Genomic DNA, 10950 nt, shown 5'->3' with positions numbered 1-10950 from the left:
TGCTGAACGAGAAAAATGGCCAGTTCTCTATCTCTACACCGATTCATGGATGGTAGCAAATGCCCTGTGGGGATGGTTACAGCAATGGAAGCAAAACAACTGGCAGCGTAGGGGCAAACCTATCTGGGCTGCTGCATTGTGGCAAGATATTGCTGCTCGGGTAGAGAACCTGGCTGTGAAAGTACGCCACGTAGATGCTCATGTGCCCAAGAATCGGGCTACTGAAGAACATCAAAACAACCAGCAGGTGGATCAGGCTGCTAAGATTGAAGTAGCTCAGGTGGACCTGGATTGGCAGCATAAAGGTGAATTATTTATAGCCCGATGGGCCCATGACACCTCAGGCCATCAAGGTAGAGATGCAACATACAGATGGGCTCGTGATCGAGGGGTGGACTTGACCATGGACGCTATAGCACAGGTTATTCATGACTGTGAAACATGTGCTGCAATCAAGCAAGCCAAACGGTCAAAGCCTCTTTGGTATGGAGGACGATGGCTGAAATATAAATATGGAGAGGCCTGGCAGATTGATTACATCACACTCCCTCAAACTCGCAATGGCAAGCGCCACGTACTTACAATGGTGGAAGCAACCACCGGATGGCTGGAAACATATCCTGTGCCTCATGCTACCGCCCGGAACACCATCCTGGGCCTTGAAAAGCAAGTCCTATGGCGACATGGCACCCCAGAAAGAATAGAATCAGACAATGGGACTCACTTCCGAAACAACCTTATAGACACTTGGGCCAAAGAACATGGTATTGAATGGGTGTATCACATCCCCTATCATGCACCAGCCTCCGGGAAAGTTGAACGATACAATGGCCTGTTAAAGACTACCTTGAAAGCAATGGGCGCTGGGACGTTCAAAAACTGGGATACGCATTTGGCAAAGGCCACCTGGTTAGTCAATACTAGGGGATCTACCAACCGAGCTGGACCTGCCCAATCAAACCTGTTACGTACTGTAGATGGGGATAAAGTTCCTGTAGTGCATGTAAAAAATATGCTGGGTAAAACAGTCTGGGCTACTCCTGCCTCAGGAAAAGGCAAACCTATTCGTGGAATTGTTTTCGCTCAGGGACCTGGATATACTTGGTGGGTAATGCAAAAGAACGGAGAGGTCCGGTGTGTACCTCAAGGAGATTTAATACTGGGTGAGAATAGCCCATGAACTGAATTGCACCATGTTAAATAGTATATTATACTGTATATTATCACTACCATGATTACTATAGGTGACTAATTAGAATGTATGGAAAAGAGTGTAACCTGAGCATGACATAAATGGTATGGAATAAGGGGTGGATAGATGTCCTGGTTTCAGTTAGCACAGAATTAATTTTCTTCCTAGTAGCTGGTGGAATGCTGTGTTTTGGCTTAGAATGAGAAGAGTGCTGATAACACCCCGATGCTTTAATTGTTGCAGAGCAGTGCTTATACTAAGCCAAGGACATCTCAGCCTTTGCTCTGTCCTGCCAACGGGCAGGCTGGGGGGTGCAGTAAGAGCTGGGAGGGGACAGACCCAGGACAGGTGACCCAAACTAGCCAAAGGGGTATTCCATACCATCTGACGTCATGCTAAACAATATATAGGGGTGGCTAGCCGGGGGGAGGGGGCCGGACTGCTCGGGGTTAGGCTGGGCATCGGTCAGCGGGTGGTGAGCAATTGCATTGTGCATCACTTGTTTGTACATACTATTATTACTTTCGTATTATCACCATTGTATCATCATTATTATTATTATTATTATTATTTTCCTGTCTTATTAAACTGTCTTTATCTCAACTCACGGGCTTCACTTTCCATTTCTCTCCCCCGTCCCAGAGAGGGAGGGGGGAGGGTGAGCGAACGGCTGCGTGGTGTTTAGCTGCCAGCCGGGTTAAACCACGACATACATTTAAAAGAAAATAACCAAGAGATCTTAATAACCTAATAATTAAATGATCTTAAATTTTAAGCCAAGTTTTGGGTATCAAAAAAAAAAAAAAAAAAAAAAAAAAAAGGTTTTTTGAAAATATTTTTTTACCATTGAGAAAAACATTACTTTTGTTTTACCTGTTTACCTTCTAGCTTCTTTTGAAATGCAGATGCTTTTTTTTTTTTCTTTGAAATATTTTCTTTTTTTTTTGGCTTTTTCCAAACACAAAAGAGTTAGTTATATTTTAATTTATTCTAATTCAAGTATTATTTAAGTATATTTACTTAACATTAAGTATATTTACTTGACAGATACGACAACGTGTATGCAAAAAGGACAAATCCAAACCATATGTTTTTCTTAAAAACTCTATTAACCTGGTCAGCTAAAAGTTCAGAAATTTCCATGTATAATCAAGATTACTGGTACATAGTTACTGCATTATTAAAATCAACTGAAAATAATATATATAGCTCTGATAGAGATATCTTTGTGGATATATTCCAATGGCTATCCAACTTTGGGATAAAAAGAAATGGGGGAAAAAATAATTGAATAATCAAGTAAATGAAAAATACATATGAATATTTATAAATCATCCATACATTCATATGTCTTTACAGGTGGTGTTATCATTAGTAACCTTTGAATTTTATTTTAGTCCTCCCACCAGAATATATATTCCATTTTGTGAGATAGAAAGACAAATTTTGACATGAAATATGAAGAATATTCCCAGATTTGCCATTGGCATAATGCAAGCTCACTTTTCCCAATGATGTCTTATCATCTCCTGGCAAAGGTTTGACATTTGTTACTTTACCCCCCTCTCATGAGCAGCTTACTATAAGCAATTAATTCAATTACATCATCTAAACAGACACTAGGGAGCTTTGTGTCAACTTTACAAAGTATAATGGGCAATGTCATATGTGGCTGCCTACCAGGAAAAGATTCTCATGAGTGTTGAATGCAGTTTACTCATATTTTCAGTAACATTTAAAAAATTACAAAGTTTCATGTTAAAAAATAACATGAAACAAATGATGCAAAAAATCAAACAGAAAGAGAAGAGAAAGAGATGTGGTTGTAAACAACTGACCTGCACAGATAATTATAGTTCTTGATAAATCCAGAAAACATCACAGGAGAAACATCCAAAACAAATACGATTGCTCTATATGCTTCTTTTAGACTGCTAAATGCTCTGTTCCTCACCTAATCACTTTATATAACACTGTAGTGTTGTACTGGAGGTTTGTGTTTGTTTGTTTTTTTGTTTGTTTTCTTTTAAATCTGCCTTTTTTTTTCTATTTGTCTAAATCCCTTTCCCTTAAAGCACTTCAGTTTTATTTCATGTTTTCCTGTGTCTGTCTATTTTAACTAAAATAAGAAGACTAACCTGTGATAGGACAAATGCAAATTATCTACATATTAGCCTGACAAATGGAAAGTGACATCAGGTCACTTCAAGGTGTATACCTTATTTTATGTTTATTTACTTTACTCTCACCTGTAGAGAGCAGGAACTCTCTAAAGGAAGTAGATAGTTAGGAATAGTTGAAAAATGCATAGGAAGTTGGGGCAGTGCTGGAAAGATAACCAAAGTTAAAACTGGAACAGTTAAGAAATTTGACTCAGAAAATAACAGGAGAGACAAAGAAGTTAGTGGAGGAATTTATTGCTTCTGAAAAATAGATATGAGGGAAATGGTAAAAAGATCATCTACCTAGGGAAAGCTGGCAGATCTACTGAAAGATTTCCATGAGAGATGCCGATGTGTTTTCTGAACCAATGGTGTTAAGAAAAAAGAAACAGAGAAGGGACCAAATTGAAAATCAAGCCTAAATTTCTAGGAAGTTTGATCTCTAATTATATGCCAAAATGCCTTGCTGAACTTTGCACTCATCACTTGAAGAGAATACTGCTTAATAAGAAATCCTTCTCTACCACTTGTTTCTCATTCCAAAGTGCTCTCTTCAGATTCTCATGAGCCCAGGTTCTGGACTACAAATATCTCTGTTCTTTAGAACACTCAGATCTGTATGTATATATTGAGAAGCTTGACAATGCTCTCATTATTGCATGGTGGATTGCAAATGAAAAATAGAATAAAAAGCAAATTTGGGATTTCAATAACTTCATTTAAAGCTGATTTGAATGCATTTCTAGAGGTTTGCTGAATTTAGTGACAGCTTAAACTCTTTAATAAAAAAATCCTTCGAATGTCACAATATTTCAGTTTTTACTCTAAGACATCTCATTAAAGTTTATTTATTTTTATTAAGTTTATAATACTAATAACAAAAGCCTTAAGAAAATTTAAAATAGAAACAAAAGGAAAAAAGAAAATAAAAGAAAAAAAGTTGTCTTAGGTAGAATAAAGTACCCAGATCTACCCCTAAGCTATGTTTTATTGTTTTCCCAGGCAGGAAAAAGGGAAAAAAAAAAAAAAAAAAAAAGTGTTTGGCATGCTAAAAGGACATTGTTTGGTTGGTTTTCCTCAGTTTGGTCTGGGATCAAAAAATAATTATTCATGCAGCTCTATGAGAAATTCTTAATTCAAGCTACTCCACTTGGCCTTAAAGTAGTAAACACAGATATAGGTCTGGTTAATTCTACCAGGAAGACATAAAAGGAATGCATCTTAATTGTTTAATATCTGTTGATTAATACAGGTTTGGTAGTTATACGAGGTATTGTAAAATTGCTGCCAGCATCCTAACAAAGGCAACTAAAGGGCTTATAAATTTCTTAGGTGCCATTTCCTAATTAAGATATGTTTACACTTATTTTTTAAATATTTGATGCTTTTTTCAGGGCTTGAATTCAAGGTCTAGGATTTTGTTGGCCATTTCAGTACTGAAAGCTTAGACAACCTCATGGCGTGATCATAATTCTATTTGGATAATAGAAAACTATTTTAGCACAGAATTGTATTTGGCCTGGTATGCCATTGTTTCCTAAGCAAATGCCTTTTGAATATGCTTATACAGAAATACATAGTGAGCAGCCACCAATACGGACAGTGATTTTCAGAATGAGATTAAAAGAGGGGAGGGAGCAGATCTTTCTGACATTCTTGCTTTGCACCTTCCCCCCACACACCCACTCTCCCTCACCCCCCCCCCCCAAAAAAAAAAAAAAAAAAAAAAAGGAAAAAGAAAAAAGAGATAATAGACACATAAGTATGGCTTCTATTGTTATTTCTCCTGGGAAAGTCCAAAGGTTCTTCCTACTTAAATATTTTATATTCGGTGATAACAAAACAGCATAATGACAGTATACTGTGATAAGATCAGTAGGTCATCCAGTTATTGTTCTCTTTCTGACTGAGAATATATAAAAAACTCACTGTTAGTAGCCTGCAGCAGGAAAGTAGATGCCAAAATACTGCTATACAACATTAAAAAAGACTGTATTAATATCTAAATTTTACTCAATGCACACATAAATAATATATAAATGCTACAAAGAAAAAAAGATGCATGCATGATTTGTGCACATTCATCCTGCAGTTCAGTGCAATTTTTCTCTGTATTGACACACAGAGGCTTTCTTCAATAATCTCTTAGATAAAAAAAAAAAAGAGAGAGAGAGAGAGATTGAATGAGCAAAGCCAGCACAATCTAGTTTCCTTCTTCTGTATTCTGAAAATACCCATGTATTACATGTGTATTACATGGCTGAAATTGAAATAGCAACATACCCACTGCTGGCCAGAACCAAGCCAGTGAGTGACATTGGTTGGCCCTCTGGGAGAGCAGATTTAAAAAGGAAGGGGGAGGGGGGGTGAGAGGGGTATGGGGTGGAGAAGGAGGAACAAATTGCTGCACAACAGCAGCTGGGAGAGAACCAGTCCCAAAGACCCCAAGGTCAGTGCAGCAGGCAGAGAGCAGAAGTTCCCCTGCGGCCTGTGGAGAGGCCCCTGGTGGAGCAGGCTGTCCCCCTGCATCCTATGGGTCCCACATGGAGCAGATCTCCATGCTGCAGCCCATGGAAGAGCCCCCGGTGGAGCAGGTGGATGTGGCCTGGAGGAGGCTGCGGCCCATGGAGAGCCCCTGCAGGAGCAGGAAATGTGGAGGGAGCTGCCGCCTGTGAGGGACTTGTGCTGGAGCAGTTTGCTCCTAGGGGATAGACCCCGTGGTACAGAGCCGTGTGGGAGCAGTTCTTGAAGAGGTACTGCCTGTGGGAAGCCCCCGCAGGCTCAGTTAATGAAGGACGGCATCCCCACGTGGAGCAGGGGCAGAGAGTGACCATGAAGGAGCAGCAGAGACAAAGCGCAAGGGACTGACCACAGCCCCTGTACTCCTGTGCCACTTGTGTGAAGGAGATAGAAGAGGGGGTATGGAGGGGGAAGGTGGTTTTGGACCATCTGCTCTAGTCAGTTACTGATAGTCAATAATTTCCCTTATGCTGAGTTGGGTTTGCACATGACAGTAACTGGGAAATAACCTCCCTGTCCTTATCGCAACCCGTGGTGTGTTTTGTTTGTTTGTTTGTTTGTTTGTGTTTGTTTGTTTGTTTTTCCCCATCATATTTTCTCCCCTTGGTCTTTTGAGGAGGGGGAATGAGAGAGCAGTGTGGTAGTGCTGAACTACTTATTGGTGTTAAACCACCACACCATGCTTCTGCGTAGCACTGAAAGAAAACCTGGAAAGATTCAGAAATGCTCAGTCTCACCATCACTCATTTTCTGCCTCCCATTGTAGGGAGAAGTTTAAATATGTTTTTTTGGAAATTGCCCTTACATTTTCTGTTCTCTACATCAGGGTTCAGAAAAACTGGGGAGGCAAATCAGAAAGCTTTGAATCACCTTGATCAACCTAGTTAAATGAAAAAGGGGTTGGAAAATGGGCTGTAAACTGAACAAATAAGGGACAAATGCCAATGAAGCACATCCCCGTTCAGTAAATATACATATGAAACCAAGAAAGGAAAGAATATATTTCCTATTAGAGTGACACTAAATTCCTAAATTGATATTAAAATGCTAATTGGAGCTTGTGATTTCTGCATGACTAGAAAAATAGCATTTGTATACTATGTGGTCTAGGGGAAAAAAAATAGCCTTTATTAAAATAGAATGAAATACATTGCCTGTCTCTGTAAAACCTTGCCCTAATAATTCCATGGAAACTGTGTTCATTCTCTGGAATTTAAATGGTTTCTTCCTGCTGAAACTTTATCTCTAAAGCTCTAAATTTTTGCAGCTAATTGATAAAGGCTGCAAATGCTCAGTCTCCTGAACTGTGGAATTACACAAATATCAATGGATATTGAATAGAGTTTACAGCAAATTCTAGATGTATAACACCCAGGGGATCACACTTGCTTAGGGCAATCAGAGAGATTGTGTCCAGCAGTGAGTCCATTTCACCTCTTCTGTGACCTATAGCAAACAGAGTGCAACAGAAGCACCAAATTGAAGCAAATATGCCTCGTCCAAGTTGATAGCTGCTCTTGCAGTCCAGAGAAAAGGGCTATGCAGAAGGAAGAAACAGTGGTTAGAAGATGCCTGAGGGAAAGAGTTAAAAATGCCTCTGAGAGCTAAAAGTGTCTCCTTGCCATTCTAGTGACATTATCTAACACATGAAAAACCCCATATGTGCAAGCCTTCCATATCCTTCAATTACCAAAGAATGCTCAAGCAAAGTCATACTGCAAACCTTGCTTTCACAGTGCCTCACCTTTTGTCCCATTTCACCCTGTAGCCTTGCCATTGTATTAATATAGGTGTAGGCTGAACTGAGTGTTCATCATCTGCACGCAGAAAGTGGTTTTAAACTGCTCTGACAAAAATAGAGCCAAAGTGATCTATCAGTCCTGCTTTTTTTTTTTTTTTTTTTTTTTTTTTTTTCTGGGTTTACAAATATTTTGATACCTATTTATAAGGAGATTGGGTTCACATTTGGGAGAAGTTCTTTGCTTACAGAATTTTTCCTAAATCCTCTTTTCTGCCTGTCATTCAATACTAAAGGACCTTCTTTCTTAGTGTCTGTTGTCTCTGTCCTTTCTTTACGCCAACTAGGCATATGCTATTAAATGAAACTAGGAGAAAAGTAATCCATGGTAGCAGCTGATAACTGTTTTAAATTTAGCATGTCCTGAAAATATTAATTTATCTAGACTCCTTTTCAAAATCATACATGAGATGGATAGTGGAGAACATGACATAGGAGGTTAACTAAAATACCACAGAGAGAATCTATGTCTCTCCTATGTGCTAATCTTCTAGGGACTGCAACAATTTGTTATAGGCATTTCAGCTGTGTAGATTGCTTCTTCCCTGAACAACTGAATTGGTATCAAAGCAGTAAATGCATAGATATTGAGAAGACCTTCTATGCACTCTGATAGAGGCTTTTTTTTTCTACCTTGAAAGAACTTCTGCTTATTTATGCAATGTTGCCAACTCTACAGCGTCAAAGATCATGCACCAGAACAACAAACTATGATTTTTTTTTTTAACTTCATGATTTCTAAGACAAATAACTGTTTGGGTCCTTTTCAGTTCTGACCTTTGATATTTTCATTGTTATGCTTTTTTTCAGAATATCTTGCAAATAAATTTTTACTTTAAGCTTTATTATATTCTTTTTCTTACTTACATAACTAAACCATGAGAAAAGATATATAACATGAGCAGTATAATATTGATATTTTAGAAAAAGTAGAATCTAATAATGAAATTACTATTCTAACATTAGAAAGTTAGAATGTTACGAAAATATTTTTCAATTTTTTTTTTCAAATTTGTACTCATTGTTATGTTCAAAACACCAGGCTTCCAGTTGTCTCATTGCAAAATAAGAAGGGTATGATTTGTTCTGGAATTATACTCTTGATCTATTTATAAACAAAGCCCCATAATACAGTAAGTGATAAGGTATTTACATTAACTGCCCAAGGAATCCTTCCAGTTATAATGAAAGAAATTCTGCTAAGTATTATGTTATAATACATAATACTGACAGAAATTTGATCTGACAGCCTGCTACCATTTCAAATACACTACAATTGAAAAATATTGAATAAATATAGAATTTACTAAAAATGAAAAATATTAGAAATTCAAATTGCTCTAAGACACTGCATGCTAACCTTTATTCCAAAATAGTATGTTTTTATTAATATATATATATATATATATATATATGTCTTATTTAATGGGATTTTGATTTAAGCCTAACTAGAAATAAATTTCAAATATTTCCGAAGACTGGAAACCTGCAACATAACATCAGAGGCATATGTGTTCTTTTTAGAACAGATTATAGAACTATACTACAGTGCTAAAACAATGAATTCATGAATTGTATTTTTAAGGAATTAAGACAATAATTTGGCCAGGAAATTTTTTCAGTTGAGACATAACTTTCAGCTGCAGGTAAGAAGGTAGGTTTAAGGGAAGACCTATAAAACAACTTAGTAAAGTTATTACTGAAATATATTAGTGTGCCTGAGCTCAATTTATGAGAAGCAAAGGATCAGAAACTACTGACATCTAGCTAAAAGGGCAGAAACAGGTCATTCTAGATGGTTGGAGTCTTAACCTCCAGAAGAAGTAGGATTAGAGAAAATAAACAAACCTTCAAAAAAGTTATCACTTAAATTTAAGTAATATTTTTGATTGCTGCTTTTCTTGACTACAACCAAGCAAGCTATATCAGTAAACTAAGTACAATTCAGTACAATGGGAAATTATACTTCATAGTATTTTTTAATAGTGTTGCAAAAGTACTGTACTATAAAGTAACTTTACAGTACTGAAAAAAAATATATTTCTAATTGCTTCTATTTTTCCTCATTTTTTATAAATACTTTTAGTACTATTTTTATTTTACACACAGAGCTGTTTACATGTTCAACAAAAGTAATCTGTAATTTGACCTACAAAATTATTTTAATGATAGCTCTGTATTTGTAGAGCTAAAAAATAAGAGACTAAATATAAATTATTAAAAAAAAATATGGTGACTGTATAAGATCATCAAAATATTGCTTGCTAAATTTCAAAAGTAGATGTTTTTTAAAGAAATATTTTTTGAAGAGGGTAATACAGTGGTTATAAGGTATATTTAGTTTTAAAAGTTTCAGTTAATATATTTGGTGCACTGAATAGATGAAAATCAAAACAAAAGTTATTTCCAATTCATGTTTTTCTTTACAAAAGAGTTTATTTTTTTCAATTTTTAATTCTTCTTGTTAGTAGTTGACAGAAAGAGCTAAGTGCTCATCTAACTTGCAGGTGAAATGTATTTAGCACAAAGAGCATTTTACTATATATGTATGGAAGGGGCTGAGAGTCATTAAATATCAAGGAAGGAGGAACCTTCTTTGACTTATGTGCTGTATTTCTAGTAATAGAAACAAAAATTAGTCTCAATAAAGTGATACAGGCAAAAACTGAGGCACTACAGAAGAAGAAATACGTTACTTGAGTAGACCACATGTGTGTTATCACCCTTGTTAACAACAGGTTTTGGGAGTGCCTTATCTGGCCTTTCATGCAGGAGTTTTGCAAACCAGGTCAGAAATCTCGTTCACTTCAGGACAGTGCTCTGTAGAAGCCTTCTGGTAAGTGTGTTACAAAGAAATCTACTGAATACCTTGCCAAGAATTGTCATTTCTAGTAGCAGTGCTAGATGTCATAGAGTTAAGCAAAATGTCTCCTTAAACCTGAAAATAATTTCTCATTGATCCTTGTCCCTAGGAGCTGCTTCACTTCTTGACAGATCTAAGAATAAACTGCTATTACATAAGATGAGTGCATGGCACTGCCCTTGATCCCCCTATGACCCGTTTTAATCATAATATTGTGTTTCTGGTTGTAATTCTCCCTTCTCTCATAAGCAAAAAGCATTCTGATCCATTTGTTAGCATACAGAGGAAACTGGATATCCAATACATAAATACTTGTTTGCATAGTCCCTTGCAGCTCTGCACAACTATTTCAAAATTAAAGATACCAAAGATCTGACAAAATTGAAGTCAGTCTCAAACAATGTAACTCCATCAG

The sequence above is a fragment of the Aythya fuligula genome, chromosome 2 (genome assembly GCF_009819795.1).
Source record: "Aythya fuligula isolate bAytFul2 chromosome 2, bAytFul2.pri, whole genome shotgun sequence".
In the NCBI taxonomy this organism is placed as follows: Eukaryota; Metazoa; Chordata; class Aves; order Anseriformes; family Anatidae; genus Aythya; species Aythya fuligula.
The sequence above is the reverse complement of the archived record's forward strand: the minus strand, read 5'-3'. Positions refer to the sequence as shown.